The sequence below is a fragment of the Triticum dicoccoides genome, chromosome 5B (genome assembly GCF_002162155.2).
Source record: "Triticum dicoccoides isolate Atlit2015 ecotype Zavitan chromosome 5B, WEW_v2.0, whole genome shotgun sequence".
Taxonomy (NCBI): domain Eukaryota; kingdom Viridiplantae; phylum Streptophyta; class Magnoliopsida; order Poales; family Poaceae; genus Triticum; species Triticum dicoccoides.
The window spans coordinates 378,311,891-378,332,999 of NC_041389.1; the positions used below are offsets into that span (position 1 = coordinate 378,311,891).

General features: G+C 44.4%; 1 long non-coding RNA gene across 15 annotated transcripts; it reads left to right on the forward strand.

Moving 5' to 3' along the window:
- Nucleotides 1–3,211: 3,211 nt before the first annotated feature.
- On the forward strand, nucleotides 3,212–10,710 carry LOC119309278. Of its 15 annotated transcripts, none has more exons than XR_005150427.1 (10): nucleotides 3,212–3,791; nucleotides 3,904–3,965; nucleotides 4,585–5,969; nucleotides 6,082–6,187; nucleotides 6,736–7,058; nucleotides 7,141–7,242; nucleotides 7,470–8,678; nucleotides 8,971–9,079; nucleotides 9,481–9,758; nucleotides 10,481–10,710. It is a non-coding gene; the product is annotated as an uncharacterized LOC119309278 (long non-coding RNA). The 15 variants fall into 15 exon arrangements; XR_005150426.1 differs by having other exon boundaries at nucleotides 6,736–6,827; nucleotides 6,947–7,058; nucleotides 7,141–8,678; XR_005150429.1 differs by having other exon boundaries at nucleotides 3,213–3,791; nucleotides 8,382–8,678.
- Nucleotides 10,711–21,109: the final 10,399 nt, after the last annotated feature.

Sequence of the window (21,109 nt, forward strand, 5' to 3'; positions counted from 1 at the left end):
CAATAAATAAACCCCAAGATGCTAGGTTACTTGCACATGCCATGTACTTGTAGGTAACCCATATTGGTGCTAATCTTGTACAGATATATATAATGCTAGATAGATTCAACAATATGGAAAAAAATTCTATGAGACCAGGTCTCACGGATTAGCAGGTGAGACCCATCCTGATGAATGACATGTGTCATTCATCAGGACGGGTCTCACCTGCTTTATATGAGACCTGGTCTCATATAATATTTTTCCATATTTTTTCCATATTAGAGCCCAACGCCTCACACACACGCGCGTACGTGTACGAGAGAAACGCACATCGCTTGGCCCCAGACCACCCACCGTAACTGGGAACTCGCCGAAATTTTCCTCGCCCTCGCTTCTACCACGGTTTTTTCCTTCATGGACGGCCCAAAGAATGTCATGCAGCTGCGTCTCCTGCCCGCCCAGGACAAAAAGCCCATTTTTTGTCATGATTTTTTGTCATAGAAGTAGGAGCCCACCACATCTATGATGATACCGGGTTTTGTCACAATTATCGTCATAGAAGTGTCATAAGTATGACAGAAAAAATTTCATTCGGCCCAAAATGTCACGGATGTGTCTTTTTTTGTAGTGCTGCCAGCCACCTTTATGAAAAACAAATAGCATGTCAGCCGGTGGAACCGGTCTCATATACGTGGACATGTACAATTGGTCCAGGCCACTTCATCTTACAATAACGCCGAATTAAAATAAGACGTTGGTGGTAAGCAATATGACCATCACCACCCACAACTCTTTGTGTTTTACTCGTGCATATCATTCTCACGAGCTAGCCAGCATTTGTGTTGGGATTAAAAGCACTTCAGAGAGAGGGAGAGTTGTGGGCTAGAACTTACAGTAGTAGCATAGACGAAGGCGGGTAGGACGCCGGTAGCGACCATGCTGCCGGAGGGGCGCCGGTTCGGTCGTGGGTCCACGCCTCGTGCGTGTGGCTGCACTAGGGGAGGATGTAGGCATGGAGACATTGTCGCCGCTGCAGCCGGTGGTGAGCCCACTGGACCTGAACCAGGCGGCCCTAGGATTGAATGGTGGCGACATTTGTGGTGGCGGCGGATCAAATAAATAGGGGGAAATGGTAGAGGGAGACGAGGAGAATCTGTAGGTGTCCGCTGTGTCGCCGGAGATGCCCGGACAGGGCAGATCGAGGCAGCGGCGGCCATGCTCTGTTCTTGGGGGGGAGAGAGAGGTGGGTGTGGTTGGTTCTGTTCTTGGGATAGCAGAGAAGACGAGGAGAGGAACGAGCTGGGTTCAACGAGTAAAGTACTAGTAGTGCAGTACTAGGCTACTCTTTCCTTTTACTTATCATTTTTTTACTCTCTAGACTGGATGGCAGACGTGCATGCTACTCTAATTTGGATGGCTTGATGAATTTTATCTCTCAATGAAACTAGTAAGCATGCACGTGCAATGCACGTCTCAAATGTAATTCAAGTGAGATTAACATAATAAAAAAATTAATGTTTTTAAAAATATAAATCAAATGGATACACAATGTTTGATATCGCTCAAATTGTATTTTCAAAAGTGAGACACAATAGTGGTTATGTTGCTGCATAGAGTAATCACAGGAAAATATTCTCATTTAAATAAAATCAGCAATTATTTATTAATGCAGTAATATTGGCTTGTAGTGTAGTCTTCTCTTCGAGTGTAGCCAGGAAAAAAAGTATAAACTGCCTTACGGTGCAGCTATATTGTTCAAGATGCTTAATTCTCGAATCTTATTTTATTCTACTAATCTGCATAGCAAAATATATACTTGTACTAATTTGGATCAAATTACATATATTTTTTGGTTGCGTGGATTGCCAAAATTATATAGTTATCTACTATGGATAATATGAAATAGAAGATGATATGTGACTAGAACGACTTCTATATAAAATAAAGATGACTTACAAGAACTAATTGAAATGTAAAAGGGCTAAAAGAAATCCAATAATTATCATGATAGAAAGTATTCAGCCGGTTTTGTATGTGTTTATGCTTTGGCAACCATACTAACTTACAATGTTGTAAGACGATCTGTACATACATATACTGATGAGTTATGAAGAAAAATAAAATAGGTACATTTGTAATAGTGTAATACCTGATCCGAAAAAAGTTATTCATTAATATTATTGGAGGAAAGAGGCGCGCAGACAAAGAAAGAGAGGCGGTGCAAATAAGGCCTTAAATAGTATGTCCTCAAGTTTGCCGATGGTTGCCGTAGAGCATGCCCTGGACGTGGATGGAGTCGTCGCAGTAGCGGCAGAAGAGCACCTGGCCTCCAGGCAGAAGATGATGGTGACGACAACACGTGTGTTCCCGGAGAAAGATGAAGCTCCTCGCGCTTCCCACATCGTGGCTAGCGTGCATGATGGCGGCAGGCGGCTCGCGATTAGCTTCCTAATAGGATGGATGCGTCCGAGATAAGTTTTTTAATAGGATGGATTTGTGTGAGATTAGTTTCCTAATAGGATGGATGCACTCTGATTTAGTTTCCTAGAATAGGATGCACCTGTGATTATTAGTTTCTTAATTGCTTAGGCGTGGAGTTTCATATTTTCCTCCACGGTGGAGTACGGTCAGTCAATGTAAATTACTAAGTGCACACAGAAAATGGGTTAGGTTAAGGCTAACCGTTAGATTGATATTACTGGGGCTAATCGTGCGGTTGTATTGGATCTGTGTATGCTTTGTGGGGTGTGCTTCAAGAAATTCTTGTTTGATTGTTTAATAGTAGTATAGATACTAGGACGTATCACAACCTAGTTAATCCAGAAAAAACGAGACCGCTCCGAACCCCTGGCTCCTCAGCGATTTGGGCCTCCTGGAAGTTAGATTTGTTTGCTTGATGCGATTCCAGCCGTCGGATCGGGCAGTGGGATGACCTGCGCCGTCGGATCAACTCGTTGCTCCTATCGCAATGAAAGTCATCGTTTCCCTGGGTTTTCGCTTACTCCGCCATTTCGACTGTATTTCACTGGTGTGTGGGGTTTCCAGCGTGTGGGCCCGCCTTGTTCAGTGACCGTGGCTATGTGCTTCGGATGTGTGGCCCGTGAGGCGCGTGGGCTGGCAAATATCTTGTGCCATCGCACATGCCCCCGCGGAGGATATTTTGGTCTTTTCATGATTTGGCCTTATGCGTGGTGGACGGTGGCTGGCCCGTGCGTGGATGAGGTGGGGGAAGGCACCGGCTTGCCCCTTCGTGCTCCCATTCGCCCTTTCTCTCTGGATCCCCTCTTCTCTCCCATGGTCCTCTCTCTCTCTCTCTTCCCCAACTGCCACCGCCACCATCGTCGCCTGGTTCCGGCCAGCTCCGACGAAGTCCGTCACCATCCAGCACATCCACGAGGTCATCTCGTGAAGCTGCTCCTTCTCCACCATGTTGATCCATCGCGCCGCTCCTCTACGCGCGGCCCGGGCTAACCCTAGCACCGCGGTCATCGGTGCACTACACGGCATCGCCATGGACGCCGGTGTTGCGCCTGCGGCTCCGATCGGTCCTCCCCGACGCGGCCTCGGCTAACCCTAGCACCGCGGTCATCGGTGCACTACACGGCGTCACCATGGACGCTGGCGCTGCGCCTGCGGCTCCGATCAGTCCTCCTCGACCCCGCCTAAGTCCTTGCGCACTACATCGCCTCCTGGTCGTTGTTCCAGGCGCCTCCATCGACTGGAGGAGCGATGGGCCCTTGTCCTCGTGCCAGTGCGCGTCCGTGAAGGAAATGAACCGAGATGTGCCGCCTCAGATCCACTGTGTGAAGGTAGCGGTGAGCGTTATCTCCACTTCCCCCATTTCCTCTCTCTCTATCTCTCTGTGTGTGTGTGTTCATCCGCTCGAGATTCAATTGGATATGTCAATTTGTTTTTTTGCAGGGGGATGGATCACAAAGGGAGAGGTGCAGTCCTCCAGAGCTGTTGGATCCCAAAATTGGAAGGTTTGTTGATTTCCCATCTGGTTTATTTGTGCCTCAGTTGAGATCATGCATTTGAATTATGTTGTTTCTTGATGAAAAATTAGTAATAGACGACAGCAGTATAGTCCGTATCATGTCTTTCTTCCATTGTCTAGACACTAGATTAATTGTTGTTCAAGATAAAAATATCATGTTGATTGTATGTACATGTATCAAATGAACCCGATGCTCCTGTACATATATCTTGGTGTTCTACTAATTTATTCATGGTTGACTAGGATGGTTGAAATGCAGCTAGCTATAAAAATGCATTAATAACGTTTTTTGAGATACTATCTCAAATGATGGTCAATTAGATAGTAGTTTATAACATTGCAGTAGGAAAATCTATATAAGTTTCGTTTTGGCTGGTGTAAAGTTTGTGTGAAGATTGTTGTGAGCACCACTTGTGTGCTGATTTTATTCTTTCAAGTCCTAATTTAGTAGCTTACTTATGATGTATGTGCTTACTATTTCCATTTTGTGCATTTGTATTCTGTCTCAGATGATGGCGATATGTATGTTCTTACTAGATGTTTATTCGCCTGTTGCGATAGCATATCTAATTGTTGATATTGTTTGACATGTATTCCGTGCACAGAGTCACTTGGTTGTTTGATGCGTTCGTGCTCGTCGGCGGGATGGTGCAACACGCAACTCCGATGCGGTTCCTCGCCGGTTGGACGGTGTTCAGGCGCAACCCCGGTGCTCACTGAGTACTGCCTCGGCTACAACCTCCCACGATGAGGTCCATCTTCCTCCTGCTCCTCAGTGATTTGGCGTTCTGGGCCATTGGATCTGATTGCTTGATGTGTTCTTGTTCGTCGGATCAAGCCACCGGATGTCCAGAAAAACGAGACCGCTTGGAACCCCTGGCTCCTCAGCGATTTGGGCCTCCTGGCCGTTAGATTCGTTTGCTTGATGCGATTCCGGCCGTCGGATCGGGCAATGGGATGACCTGCGCCGTCGGATCAACTCGTTGCTCCTGTCGCAATGAAAGTCACTGTTTCCCTGGTTTTTTGCTTACTCCGCCATTTCGACCATATTTCGCTGGTGTGTGGGCTTTCCAGCATGTGGGCCCGCCTTGTTCAGTGATCGTGGCTATGTGCTTTGGCTGTGTGGCCCGTGAGGCGCGTGGGCTGGCAAATATCTTGTGCCACCGCAAGAAATAACATGCCCCCGCGGAGGGTATTTTGGTCTTTTCATGATTTGGCCTTATGTGTGATGGACTGTGGCTGGCCCGTGCATGGATGAGGTGGGTGACGGCACCGCCTTGCCCCTTCGTGCTCCCATTCGCCCTTTCTCTCTGGATCCCCTCTTCTCTCCCACGACCCTCTCTCGTGCTGGGGCGATGATGATTAGCCGTGGCTGAAATAAGTGTGCCTTTGAGCAATCGAGGCACCTGTGGGTATCAAGTTGAATCCTCCCTCTTGTCTCTAGAATCCTTTTTGATCATGTGATACTTGTTGCTCTATCCTTGGATGGCCATTCTTGTTGAGTGATAACCAGGGTAGCTCCACTGTGTAAATAGATTGATTGATCTGGTGATAAGAGACAGGGGTAGGTTATATGATCGAGGCAAGTCAGATCTGAGTCCACTATGCAATGAACCCTGGACCCTTTTATTTGTATTTAAAGGTGTTGCTTATTTATGCTCCACTGTTTATAGTCGTCTTATGTAAAGATTTCTTCTCTCTCATACCTTTATTGCATACGAGTTGTTCTTGATCTTTTATTGTTTGTTGTTGGTCCTTAATTTAATCTAGTTGAGAGTAAGCTGTACTTTGTTATACTAGAAAGACTCGCTCCCAACAAGTTATCGGAGCCGCTCTTGTTGCCTTAAGTTTGTATGGTAAAAATATGCCTTGGCACGAGGGTGCTGGTCCCAACATTTTGGTCACGCGAATACTAGAAAAACTTGCAGGTTCGGCCCTGGAGGTTCCCAGGTTCGACTCCGAGAGCTGCTCGCTTTCTGAGGAGCCCCTGGTGCGTCGCTACCCGACCCCTATTTTTGCTTCAATTTTGGTTGGGCTTCAGATTTGATGGTGGGTTGACCTGGGTCTGGGTGTGCCTCCTTCTCTTTGTGTTTGTGCTACAGGCGAGGATTGTGCTCAGAGACGACCCACACGACGCTCCGCTCGCTGTCGTGGTGCAGCCCTTTTGAAAGTTCCCGAGATAGCTGATTGGTGCTACATGATATCGTGGTGAGTTCTCCAACATCTTCCATGTCCAGAAACTATGGTTTATTTGTTGGTCTAATTCTCTCTTGCTTATCAGTATGGAGACTACAATTTGTTCAGTCGTAAATAAGATGTCTAACTCCAAGTTGAAGTATTATCACACTGTATTTTTTGTAGTGTTTGATAAACCGGTGGTTTATAGTACCACAGGAATTTGTCTCATACGTAGTATGTGCTTCCTTATAAAAATATGCCAATCGTGTTGAAACAAGTAATTTATCTAGCTACACATGCCCTTTCTGATGCATTGCAGGTTTGCTATCAAACTCTCAAAAAGAAAGAACAACTTTATTTTGTTTTGTTGGGAAACCTTCCTGTAGTCACTACCTTGACAGAGACAACTATGTAATCGAGGATATATTTGGTGGGTTTTCAGGCAAAGCTTAGCGGATATTTTTATAGGTTCAGCGCTTGCTTTATGCTTTGATAACTTTAAATTCCTTTTGTTCTTTGGATTATCATAGCATACTCGTCTCTTCTAATCCTAGCAAGGGCATTCTTCATGTTTACAGATAGTTTGGCGCTCTCATGGTTCTTTTCGAGAGATCATTCTTCCAAGCATTATTTGGTAACCATCTACTGTAGATCATCTACTGCCCTTATGGTGAGTCATTAATGGTGCATGTTTTACTGTTAGTTTCTCTAAGCGGAGCACCCCTTCATGCCCCAAGCCGTGGTCAGTATCCTAATTAACCTGCTGCTTCTTGGATTATTATTAATTAGAGAGACAAGATCAATGGAGCTTGTTGTATACTCTAAGTTTGTTTTACTTCATGGAGAAAAGAACAAGAGAGCCCTTTCTTAGAGGGGCGTTCACGTGGATGACCGAACAGTAGTTATGATCAGTTAATCGCTCCCCTCATTTTTGTGCATTATTCTCACATAGAAAATAATGTTTGTGCCTCTCTTTTCTCAAGTTCACGCGTTGTACTGGAGATTACTGTAAGACACAAGCAGAAATGATGATGTGGTAGTCAAGTTCTTTGTGGAAAGCTTGCCTTGGTTGATCTTGCGGGCAGGTAATAGTATTATTTTTGGGCTGCTGTTTTCTTTTCACTCTATCAACAGAAGTAAACTGCAGGTATTGGTGCTTCCACAGATTTTTCCTTTTGGTGTAGTTAGTTCACCTTTCTTTTCTTATTGGGTGTATATACCACCTACACAGTCTGTGAATTGAGTTTTTTCAGCTGTTTGAAGTATGTTAATCCATCATGTGCTAATTTTAACACGAGTCGGCTTCTCGAAGGGAAGAAGCTTGGGCTGGTGTGGAGAGAACCTTGAACTCTCGCCTTCAGGCCTGCTCTGTTCTGATTTTGGGGACAGAAGGAATGGGCGTAAATTGTGCCATTAGTAGCTATTTTCATGTAGTTTATGCTTTTCTTCCCTTTTACTTATCATACATAAACACATTACTCACTTATTTTCATTCCTTGATTTTTTTGAGATATTACATAGCATGTTGTCTGAAAACATTAGCAAGTTCCTTTAATTCACCGCTTCATATGTCTCAGATTGTTGAAGTTTTCCTTTTGTTCTGCTATGTGCTTTCAAGCCCCGATTTATTAACTTTCTTATAAGATTGTTTAGTTTATCCTATTAGATTCGAAATCCAACTTTGGGAAGCTGCTTGAGGAGGTTTCTCATGGTCTTTTTATGTGTGATTCTTCCTATAATGGTTGAATTGGTAATGTTGCGTGCATACAATCAAAGCACCGAATGAGACGATAGTAATGATAGTCAGACAGTTTTTTTCTTAAGAATGAGTTTAGTTTTTCCTTCCTCTTTCACTAAAATGTGTTCTAACATTTTCTTAAGTACAAAATTATGGCAGTGCACATATATGATTAATTTGTTCTTCTTTCATGTTGGAGAGAGTGGCAGTGCGCTGATTAAGCTACATTCTTTCCTATTAGAGAGTTGTGTATATTCTCTTGCTACTTAATGTTTTCTTTGCTTTTCCTGCACACAATGGTTAGTATTATCCTGTCAGTCGGTTAGTTTATATATAGCTTCAGTTCTAGTTGTAGGACATGTGCTGCTCAAAGTCCTAATGCATTGAGTGCATGTTGTTTTGCTTTAGCTTTAGTCTTCTGTTCGGTAATTGCTGCTTCCCTTGAAATAAACTGACACTTTGTATGATTGATTACTCATTACTCAGAGAGCCACAACCATGCAAGGAAATCTTAACATCCAGCCGGTCGATCGCTTGCTTGATCAGTGCATGGACATCATTTTCCTGCCACGGCTTCGTAAACAGATCTGCACGTCGACCACTCTTCTCCTCCTCATTACTCCTCTTTTTTCCCTAGGGTGGTGTTTGTACATCATGGTGATTTTCTCTCCACTTGATACAAGAACGGTCGTATAATTTTCTTTGTCATGGTGGTCTTTTGTGCTGGTGTGCAGGTTTTCTGGTGTTAGCGTGTGTTGTTTTCAGTGGAGTATAGGCCTATAGGTATATGCTTTTTGTTTATTTTCTTCTTCCTGGTAGATCCTACGTCTGTTGTTCCTTTTGTGCATGGATTTTTGTGTTTTTTCTCTCTCCCCACTTGATGTATTTATATTTATCCAATGAAAAAGCACCTTGCTTGCTTTTGTAGCTACAAAAACTCTCTATTTGTTTTAATATACACTTGCATATATTGTTTAAATGAAGCATTAAGAATTGTTTGAGATGCTGAGGTCCTATTTACATTTATATTGTTTGGATCGATATTTAATGGTGCATTTCAAAACTGCATATGCAGGAGAGGCTCACACTGAGGGAAGGCTAAATTGTGGGTGATGCTATCCCACTAGGATTGTGTCATCACCACCTACATAATTAGTCCCAGGAAAAATATAAAGTATACCAAGGTATTATTAAGATCGATTTAAATGATTTCCTCTGTCCCGGGGTCTAGATAAGTTAATTATCTTCATATGTAAAGTTCACACCATCAGAGAATGTACTAAGATAGAGTCCATATGCTAGAGATTTTGCATACATGTGAACTATACCCTATCTCAAAGTGTGACATCATGCTGGAGCATCCAGTATATATATAGTGATCCAGTATGCAACTAGCTATAACAAGACCTGCTCTCATGTTAGTCCATCTTTGTTGACAAGAAGCTTGGACACACCCAGTATGTATATAGTGATACAGTGGACACATCCAGCTAGCAGTATCATTTTATTCTGAACCTAATAATATTTCATGGATTCAGATATTTCTTGTTCTAATTTTTCTTATTATGGTGTTGTTGTTTTGCAGGTATTTGTTGTCCAGGCATAGGTCGCTTCCAGGGCCGTCTCGGCCCGATCCCGCAGTACTCCTTCCCTTCAATGTAGTTTCTCTCTTCCTAGGATGGCCTGGATGGCCCTAGCTGGGCAGCCTTTGATACGCCGTGTTAGGCGCCTAGGTGTTGCCTTCCTGATAAATCCGGCTGCCACCGACCGGCACGAGCTCGCTTCGGCCCCTCCTCTTCCCCCTAACAGCCTCCTCCTCCGATCTTGCAGCTACTGCCTCATCGACAACCTACAACAAAAAAGGTGAGCCTCCTGCCTTTATATGTTGTCACTATTAAGAAGGTTGGAGTAGCTTTATTAATGAATGAAATCCCTTGCATGTTTCGTTCACCAACCCCAGTGACCATTGTTTAGCCCCAACGTCCGTCCCGCTATGCCCCAGCCTCATTACATCGGTTAATTTTATGTATAATAGCGTGATAAGACAGTGAGGTATATGCAGATCTATAGCAGTATGTCATACTTCTGATTGTAGTGTGATAAGGCAGTGAGGTGTAATCTGCCCTTTTTGGTCTAGAGAGATAATTTGATCACTTTCTTAAGTTCCTGCATGCTGTCATATGCACTATGCTTAGGGTATTTGCTGCTAAACCAATAGTGAAATAAACTTTTATGTTCATATATTGTTTGGTGGCTTCTCAATTTGTGCATGAAAACTAACTTTGCTTCCGAGTGACTCTTCATTATGCTTTTGTTTTTATTCATGGTTGATGGAATAATGAATGCAAAGATAAGTTCCCTTTGATTTGGTTGCTCGACTGACAAGAATATGCATTCCTCTGTATACCACCTTAACTCTCCTGTGATGCTTTCTATGTTGTGGATTCCCTCTATTAGATAAGGGCCATTGCTCACTTGAACCATTTTGATTCTGATTGGTCTATTGTTAAAGTTCAAGATACTAGGGTTGATGCTTGAGTACAGTAATTATTGTATTCCATATATCTCACAACTGTTTGTATCAGGTTCGTGTTAGGCGGTCCCTCTAAAGTACATCGACAAGGCACATGGACTACGCCACTTATTAGTATGCTTAGTGATTATGGCTCCGTAGTTGGCTCTGTTTATTATTTCATGTTCTTTGTGTGTTATTGCTTTCGGTATTGAACTTCATGTCGAATGGCTATATTTTGTTGTTGTATGAACACGCCGAGATTGATCCCGCCTTATAAACTGATGTTGATCTTGTGCTCCATTGTGTTTTACTTTATCACAATTGAATGTTTTTTTACTTTATTATTATTATCCTGTGTAAGTGCAAATGCTATACCTGGGTTTCTATTGACATAGTGTTATGTGCTTCGGAAAAACATTTGGAGCGGCACCCTCGCGTCAGGGCGCAACCTCGATCTAGTTAATTATGGCTTGCCCAACATGGCCGTGTTACTGGCTCTTTAGATTTTAAATTAGGAAATATAAACATGTTTGTGAAATAATTATCAGGAGCCGATCTCGGACCCGTAGGAGTCACGTCTGGTGGTTCCGAGTTGGTCGAAGCACTACCCGGCAAGTCGTTCCGAGCTATGGGTCATTTCTAAAATTTTGCATAAGAATAAAAAAATATATTCTTCATAAATAAAATAAAATTTGGTTCAGGTGGATCCACTGATTTGGCATTTGGACCAGATCAGGTGAAGCATCTGTATTAAGTAGTTGTGACCCAGGCAGGGTTACAATATAAATAAATATTTGGTGGGTAGGGGAGCTCATGTTGGTGAAAGCAACCCGGGGAGGGTCGACTTGGATGGTGGGCTCCTCTACATAGGGTATCACATTAGGACACAACCAACTAGCGCTTACTTCAAAAGCGGCACAAACCATACTGACCATAGACCTGGAATGGGACGGGCTGAACCAACTACCCATGCCAAGTAGTTGCCTCTACATGGGTGAGAAGGTGACTGTAGCCGGGTAGGTACAGTCACCCTAGGGCAGGACCGCCGGTCAGGGGTCTCGACTCGCGGGCCTTTAGTAAGGCAAGGCGGAAAAGCAGATCTAGTGTACGGGCTGGTTAAAGGTTCTGGTTCCTTGGTCTAGTCGTGTGCACGATTAGCGCATGGATGACTTGGACCAAGTGATGCTATGGGCAAAGCAGTACACCTTTGATCAGAGTAAAGGTGATATCACTCCCAGCTTCCACGTTTCGAAGTGTGTCATGTGGGTTTTCCTCTAACACAGGATGTAAGACCCCACGTCGCTCTGTCGCTAGTAGATTTTATAAATAAAACTTGGTTTTCAACAAAATGGGTTAAGTGAAAATATATTTTTACCAACAAAGTATTTTGAGCTAATGGCTTGGTGGTTGTAGCCGTGGCCGATAAAGTTTTTTCTCTTTAAAGACTCATGCATCCATTTTTCCCGGCGACTTGCGGAGTACGTATTTTATACGTACTCAGCTGCACTTATGTTGTTTTTCAAAACAAGAGAGTTATGAAAACTCTGAGCCGATAGAGAATGGTACTTATGATGAGTCTGGTCATCTTAATGACTTCGGTTATTCTGAAGTGGAGTATGTTTATGAGGAAGTCGACAATCAAGGCTATCAAGAGTAGATGCCCTCCATGGTTGGTCTAGAAGGCTCGTAGCTAGAAGCGGATGACGATCTATCGTCATGGTAGCTTAGGCTTAGTCGACACTTGAGGTTTCAATGTAATAAAAGCTTGCCTACTCATGGCAGATGCACTGTCTTGTACATGATACTGTTCTCCTTAACTGATCCTGGCGCAACTATGAAGTGACGGCTTCCGTTACGCCTGACTCTATCAGATGAAATGGGGCGTCACAGCCACAGGATCAACATGCACAAAAATTAGAATTGTTATTCTAAGGACGCACATGATCAGCACATTTGCCGCACTTCCACACAGAAAATACTACCAAGTTTGAACAATTTGTTATGGTTGTTGTCCTTTGCATCATCATGCCGTGTTTCCCAGCTTGCAAGATTCAGAACCAACAAATAAGATTCAAATAATAAGTACAACAAAGATGCCTACACATCTCATTGATTCCTAGCTTACAAGATTCAGAACCAATAAATAAGATTCAAATAATAAGTATAATAAAGATGCCTACACATCTCATTGAATCCCAGCTTGCAAGATTCAGAACCAACCCATTAGAGCCTTTTGATAAAGTGAATATCGGGATTAAATCCATCTTGGCTAGCCATGTCATACAACCCAAGAACTTGGAGAATGCTCTTGACCATCACAACATCTGTAGTAGAGTATTCCTGTTTGCATAAATAAGAAAGAGCATGATTACTATAATAGTGGCACTAGTTGAAGCAACCGGTGTGAGGGGCCCTATACTGCCATGACTCGATGTGGTGAACCTGCAACTCCACTCGGATGAGGTCAACCTGTAGATCCATGATTCAATTCATGCGCCTTTTTCTGCAGTTCACCTGAAATGAATCAAAGATTGCATCATTGAGTTAGCAAGAAGTACTTGCTCTCATGAGCTGGCAGGTTCTTCTTTAGTAGTTACACTAAAATTCAGCAACATTGAGGTTGGTTGTCCTGCTCATGTAAGGTGCAACTATATTTGCTTATCCTTTTGTGCAGTTCCACAAAAATAAAGTGCCATTGTGGTGACAGTGACGGCTCATCTTGCAAAAGCTAATAAAATGTTGCACGAGATTACCAGCAGAATTTGATGGAGATTTTGGAAACTCCAATCACCATTTTGTGCAGTTCCACCAAAACTGAGAGATGTTGCCCACGTGACATTTTAGTTGAACTGCACATGACACTCATTCCAAAAAAGTGTTTTGTGCAGTTCACCAAAAGGTCACAATAGCAACAGGTGAAATGTATATCCCTATCTGCACAAAAACATAGAATGTAAACAGTTGCTGGTCAATAAGAATATACTAAACATACACGAAATGAAAAGAAGCATATTAATTATGTTCATGGAAACCACGCAAGGTCAGTAGAAATTTTAAAACGTCAGCAATGCTTCATGTTACCGGAAGCAATACGATCAACTATGACATTCGTCAAATATGGGATTACTTTAATGGTGGCATTGCTTGTTTACCAGATACAGTAAATCAACAGCAGCTAAAGAGTTGGTTTAAGGGCATGGGACCGTGAGGACACCAGGTCACTCAGTAGTGTAAAGAAGCAACTTACTTATCATACTGGGGAAAACAGCAGGAGTACCATTTGTTAACACAGTTTAATTGCATCATATCACTGGAGGCATTAGATTAATAATAACACTGGTTAGACATGTCCTTAAGGTAACAATGTGATCGCTTCATTTTACACGCGCCCTTACACTAACAACCCCAAAAGGTTGGTATAAGGACATGCGACAGTGGACGCATCAGCAAAATGTACCTACAAGGAGGCAGAAAGTGGTGATGCCGAGTTTGTTCATGCTCTGTGAGGGCAGCAAATCTAATCCTGGAGAACTTTTCCTATGTGAGGGCAGCAAATCTAATCCTGGAGAACTTTTCCTATGTGAGGGCAGCAAATCTAATCCTGGAGACCTTTTACTATGTGAGGGCAGCAAATCTAATCCTAGAGACCTTTTACTATGTGTGGGCAGCAAATCTAATCCTGGACATACTCTGTTGACTTGTCCACCAGCCGCCACTTTCTATCCTTTTTTCAACCAATAATAGATCTGTTCCTTATCCAGTTTGTACTGAGTTTTCCCATTATTTCCCTTTTCAACCAAGAGACTAGTTGGGTATCCGGTCTCTACTACTTCCCCCCCTGTTATTTCCTCTTTGAATCAAGTCCTATATTCATGCTACGATTTCCCCCCTTTCTTCGTTGTTTGAACCAAGTCCTAGATTCGAATGCATGAAGTAGCTTTACCTCTAATAATACTAAAAATTTAGGTGGATTTGGAAGAGCTGATGGAAGTAGAAAAATATGCACACGCAGACACGTTGAGAGCTGGGGCAGTAGAGCAAGGCCACTTTCGAAAACTTGTACCTGAGGTTCGTCAGGATGTCTTCTACGGCAGGTCCGATCTACGCACAATTCGGCAGGGAGGAACAAGGGTCGGAGGACCTCCCGAGCCGGCGCTGTGTCGGAGAGAACGACACGTGTAGAGGATCAGGACCCGCCGACAGCTGTGGGTTTCCTCCCTCGGCGGCAATGACTGCGTGAACGATGCACCTTTTAGTCCTCTACACACACCGGTCGAAGGGATCCAGCCGGATCTGTGACCAGCGGTGAGCAGAGAGAAAATGTTGCTACCGCTGTCTTGTTTAGATCTGGAGAGGATGAGAGAATGAAGAGAGCAATCCTAGTAAAGCAAGCGCTCAGGCCCCTGCGTACATATATAGTGGAGTGATTATATTTTTCTCTCCACAACAAGCATTTCAATTTGTGTATGTGGCATTAAAGAAAAGAAACTCTCTATTTAAGGTGACTAACTGTACGACTCCTACTTACTACTAGTAGTACTAGTATTGTTCACTTGTGCTCCCCGGCCCTCCATTCATTGAATAACCCCATGGGTGAATAAACATACAATAAGTATTTATATAGAATGAACAAGCTCAAACTATTTTCGCGTAGTTAAAAGTTGAGGGGGGGCTTTCACGGGCAGTACGCGCGGCAGTTTTCGAGTAGGCGGTTTGACAGAGAGGCGAGGAGGGTGAGGAAGTGGCACATTCAAACTTACTGCTGGAAAGGTCGGGCTGTGCGATTTGATGGTGCGTTACTGCTGGAAAGACTTGTGATATGACTACTCACTATAGTCATGAATTACTGGCGCTACGACCGGGGTGATGCCCCTTCCATTCCGCACTCTAATCTGGTGCATGACACGTCGACCCGAATGCTGGCTCTCCCACATGTCGGCGAAGTACATAGTAATAAGGACCAAAGAATGATGCGGTATATACTACTACTACTACTCACGTCGGAGGAGTGTGAACCACGGCAACCCAGTGAACCAGCAGTGCAAACCACGGTAGCCCAGTGAACCAGCAGTAGAAAACAATGTGGTGATATGGCCATAAAAAACAATGTGCTATGGTCCAGACTGTAGCATGTACTGTACTACTTTTTGTTTGGATCCCTGAGTTAGAGCTAGTTTGGGTTGAAATAACCTCAAATTATCGAAATAGGAAGGGTCAGTTTGAGCTAGTTTGCTCTAACCCGGCTAAAAAACTAGCCCGGTGGAGAGGTTCTAATTGGGTTAGTTATCCTCGGGCCCACTAAAAGAGAACTAAAAAGATCTCCCCTGCCCGCACCAGATCACTCCCTCCCCCCCTCGCACGACTCATCTTTGTTCCCCATCGGGCCGCTCTGTCGCTCGCCCTCTCTCTCCTCCGGCCGCCCACTCCCTCCGGCCTCCGCCGCCCTACTCCGACCGCCCTCTCCCTTCGGCCTTCGAAGGTCGCCCCGCTCCCTCTTCACCGATCATTTTTCTCCCTCTGTCGTGCGCGGCGGTGGCGCATCTACCAGGGAGGTCGCGAAAGGGGTGAGTTTGTTCATTCCTTCTCTGTCTCACAGCCATATCACTCATCTTGCTTGCTCTAGCGCTAATTCTGATTTGGAAAAGTAGATCCTAATCAAACTTGGTATGGATTTGTGGTGCACGCATGGAATTGTTTGATGCTTCTTGAGGAGGTAATAAATCTTTCTAGAGGCCCAAAGATTCAGTTCACCTTTCTAAGTATTTCCGTTTTAGGCTTGCATCATTTCTAGAGGCCCAAAGATTTAGTTCACCTTTCTAGGTATTTCAGTTTCAGGCTTGCATTATTTGTAGAGGCCCAAAGATTCAGTTCAGCTTTCTAGGTATTTCATTTTCAGGCTTGCATTATTTCTAGAGGCCCAAAGATTAAGTTCCCAGTCGGCAGCAAGCGACCCTGCTACCCATGCCGGTGTCGACCTCAACTCGCAAGCGCCGGCGTCGGAGGGGTTCCCGGGGCTTGGGCTCTATAGAGCCTTCCTCCAGAGCAACGATGACGAGCTCCTCCCTCGGTGCGTGAGGGGCTCCGGGCTCCCTCCCTATCGTGAATGACTTCCGTGATGAGTTAGCTCATGCTTTGTTTCATGGAGTGTTTTTTGTGAAGCTTGATTGACGACTTGTATGTTTAAGTGGGATATCTCATTTGTATGGACAAAGTAAAGGTTATCATGTTTCGCATGCTTGATTTGTAAAGATGGTACGTTTATGTCAATTGTGAGCGGGAGGAGGCCACACAAGAGCCAGCCACACCAAATCTGGCAGGAAATAGGGTCCAAAGTAGTCAAGTGATTGAGAAAGAGCATTTATTGTCAATCTAACCCTGCCATCCATACACCTCTTTGGTTTAGAGTTAGTTGAGGGTTAGTTCAGGGTTAGAATCTAACTCTAACCTCTAACTGAGTTAGAGTTCTCCTCGTCTCGGTTCATCGCCAACATACTTTCCCCATTCCTGTGTTTTCAGTATCATGCGAATCAAAGAGGCCCTTTTTTGCGGGAAAAAACAAAGAGGCCCTTAGACTGGTTTAGGTCCAGTCATTTTTTATAAACGTGTTATGTCCAAAATTTAATGAACATGCTCCGGTTTCTATGAAAATAATCCGGTTTCATGTAGTAATTTATTTATTTATTTATTCTTCTGTGGGGGGTTTGCATGTAATTCGTGAGGTCTGAAATGTAAAGTACCCCGACATATGCTCCGAGTCATGCATGCACTATGACCCAAATGCTCTATGTCCACATGTCGGTGAAAGGGAGCACGTGGAAATAGCCTAGGAGTACATATAGGAGGATAAATCCGTGAAAAAATATGTACTGTGAAGCGTAGCTGCGGTTCGAAAAGGAGACCTAAAGTGATGATAGCTATAGGTCGCACGCGCCCAACTAGTGGCACTAGACATACGACTATTTTTTCCCTAAAAAATAGGTATGAGTGCTCAGTACTCCTATTCTATCAACATGAGTACCATCTGACAATAGCGTCCGTGCTACAGCTAGCTCTCCTCCCTTGTTTCTCTCTTCTAATTCTAAACTCGGCCGACGCCCGGTGGACGTGGTGGGTTTGCTCAACTGCGGCCCCACCTCACAGTGAAAACGTTACGATTGGAATAAAAATGCCATATACTCCCTCCGTTCATAAATATAAGCCTTTTTAGATACTATTTCAAACGGAATACAACATACGGATGTGTGTAGACATATTTTAGAGTGTCCATTCACACATTTTGCTCCGTATGTAGTCACTTGCTGGAATCTTTAGAAAGACTTATATTTGGGAATGGAGGGAGTACTATACTAATAAAACATTAAGGCCATGAGGCAATGCAGTGTTGGTTACAGGAGTCAAGAAGAAGAGATGCATCCATCGATGACGTCCACCTCCTCGAGTCAGGGCGCCGGCCCACCGAACAGCGGCTAACTAGCAGCAGCTTTCGTGGCCAGGTCGACGTGCTTCTGAACAATGGCGTCCAAAGATTCCAGCCATTGGAAAAAGGCCAACGTCTTTCTATCCTCGCTTGCCTTGTAGTGGCCTATGTAGACGATTTCCTTGTAGACATGGATGTGCAGGTCGACGGTTTCTTGCATGGTGAGGCGATGCGCGGTGAGCGCGGTCTCGAGGTGCACATTCTTTGTCGCGACCTCCGGCACCTGCAGGGCCACCAGGTCTTGTAAAAGTTTTTTACCATGGAGGCCGATGAGGGTGACAGGCAATGAGGAGCCTGGGCACGCGGGCTGGAGCAGTATGACAAGGTCGTCCCGTGCTTATTGACGGCGGTGAACTTGCGGATGGAGTTGACCATCATGTCGTCCATGCGAGAGGCGAAGCCGGCGTCGGCGATGGCTACGATGTCGGCAGTCTCCAGCACCGTTTGGAAACGCTGCGCGGTGCGGGGCCGCAGGCCGGCGCCTTGGATGATTTGGCACAGCCGACTACCGCTCGCGTCCATCGTCTCCATAGGTGCTTGTGGCTTCTGGTCACTTGGTCTTGGATTGGAGTGAGCAGTGTTGCGCAGAGACAAGGAGTAGATGGATTGGAGTGATGGGGCGCCTTTATATGAGAGTCCAAACTCTGGCTCTATTCTGCTTCTCCAATTAATTCCCTCTGGATGTAATTGAGGATGCATCATTGACTGTTCAACGTCTCGGGAACCGCTACCCTCTCCCTCCTTGGCATTCAAGCACCTATGGAGGCGACTGCTGCTCGCGTCAATCGCGTATTAGGAGACGTTCCCGTCGATGATGAGGTGCCTATGGTGACTTCATAATTTTCAAGATGATAGTGTCGGCTCAGTCTTTCGGAGGTGCTCATAGGGGTAGGCTGTGCGTTTGTGCATTCATAGGGGTGAGTGTATGCGCGTGTATATGAGCGCTTGCGTCTGTACTGTGTCAAAAAAAAAACGTAAATGTGTGTCAAAAAGAGACTAGTCAGTATACTCAATATTGTGCACCGTGGAGAGGAAAACGAGAGAACTATGTATTTAATTACAGTGCAGATTCACTCATTTTGCTCCATATGTACTTCGTCTCGGTGTAGTCTAGTCACTTGTTGAAATCTCTAGAAAGGCAAATACTCCTTTCTGGTTTACACGGCTATACTAGCAAGTACATACTACGATAGTGGGCTCACATAGCAATTTTGTCTCATCCAAGAGCCTGGCTATATGCATGCTCCAAGGTTCACAACTGCCACGTTCGGGTTGCGCTTGGCTCTTCGCCTCTTCGAGAACACGAACAATGATGTTACTATTGCTGCTTCTACAGTATCGAATCCACTGCTGCATATTCGTCCACCGCGAGCGGGAGGGATAGCTTGTTGTAGTACTATAAGCAAAAGCCTGTCCTCGTCTGCGAGCAACCGCTCACATGGGCGAGGGAGAAGGCGTGTAGTAGTAAAATCAAGCTTCTCCTCGTGGTACGAGTTAACGCGACACATCATAGCACTGGCCCCACATGCTTGCTCTAAACTTGGTTGAAAGACCTGTAGTGTACAATATATTTGCTGTAACCTCTAACATTTACCCACCACAAATTAAAATATATATTCCTGTCTTGACCAGATGAGCGTGCAAACTACAATCACTAGGATGACAGGTAGGGTCAGAAGACTAATTTAAATAAAAAAACTTCAAGACAGCCACATAGCATGGAGCCGACCCCAAGGATTTTAAGCTTACATGCATGATACACGCTATCCTAGACTACTCTACACATGAAACTGCCACACGAGCGTCCGAGCTGTGCTTGGCTCTTCGCCTCTTCGGGAAGTCAAACAATGATGGAGTACTACTGCACTGGAGGAGTACTACAGTACGCTTCTGGCCATCTTACACCGATTGAACTGCTGCATGTCCACCGCGTGCAGGAGGGAGGGTGTGTAGCTAAAGCTTCTCCCAGTCCTGCCAGCCACCACGCTCATGGGCGAGGGAGGGACGCCACCTCATTGACTTAGTGCTCCCGCCTTTGCGTGTATGACATGTGGGCCCAATAGGTGGGTGGACAACCTATCATACAGCCAAAGGCAGGTGCAGTTAAGTCCGTGAGGGAGAGGATAACAAAACTTCTCGTTGTTGTACGAGTTGACACGACACATCAAAGCACTGCAATCGATATATTTAAATAATTTGCGTTTACCGATGCATTAATTACAACGCGTACATGCATGCCGTGACTCTCCTTTTGATACTTGCATGTGTTGATTTAATGCACCTTGAAGTAGTATGAATATGTGACGGTAAAGCTTTGTAATGCCCTGGCCCTAAAGCGAGAGATGGTTGTGCATGAGGAGGGCGAGATCATGCAGACGGAACAGGACCCGACGATGGAGCTCTCTATGGTCTCGATGGACCTCACCTTGCTCAACTGCCCCTTATGCCTCCACCCCTTGAAGCCTCCAGTGTATGAGGTTTGAATACACCTCGTCCGTGATGTCTACTACACAACCTTATTCTTGTAGACGTTGTTGGGCCTCCAAGTGCAGAGGTTTGTAGGACAGTAGCAAATTTCCCTCAAGTGGATGACCTAAGGTTTATCAATCCGTGGGAGGCATAGGATGAAGATGGTCTCTCTCAAACAACCCTGCAACCAAATAACAAAGAGTCTCTTGTGTCCCCAACACACCCAATACAATGGTAAATTGTATAGGTGCACTAGTTCGGCGAGAGATGGTGATACAAGTGCAATATGGATGGTAGATAAAGGTATTTGTAATATGAAATTATAAAAACAGCAAGGTAACTAATGATAAAAGTGAGCGTAAACGGGATTGCAATGGTAGGAAACAAGGCCTGAGGTTCATCCTTTCACTAGTGCAAGTTCTCTCAACAATAATAACATAACTGGATCATATAACTATCCCTCAACATGCAACAAAGAGTCACTCCAAAGCCACTAATAGCGGAGAACAAATGAAGAGATTATGGTAGCGTATGAAACCACCTCAAAGTTATCCTTTTTGATCTATCTATTCAAGAGTCCATAGTAAAATAACATAGAGCTATTTTTTCCGTTCAATCTATCATAGAGTTCATACTAGAATAACACCTTAAGATACAAATCAACCAAAACCGTAATGTCACCTAGATACTCCATTGTCACCTCAAGTAACCGTGGGCATGATTATACAATATGCATCACACAATCTTAGATTC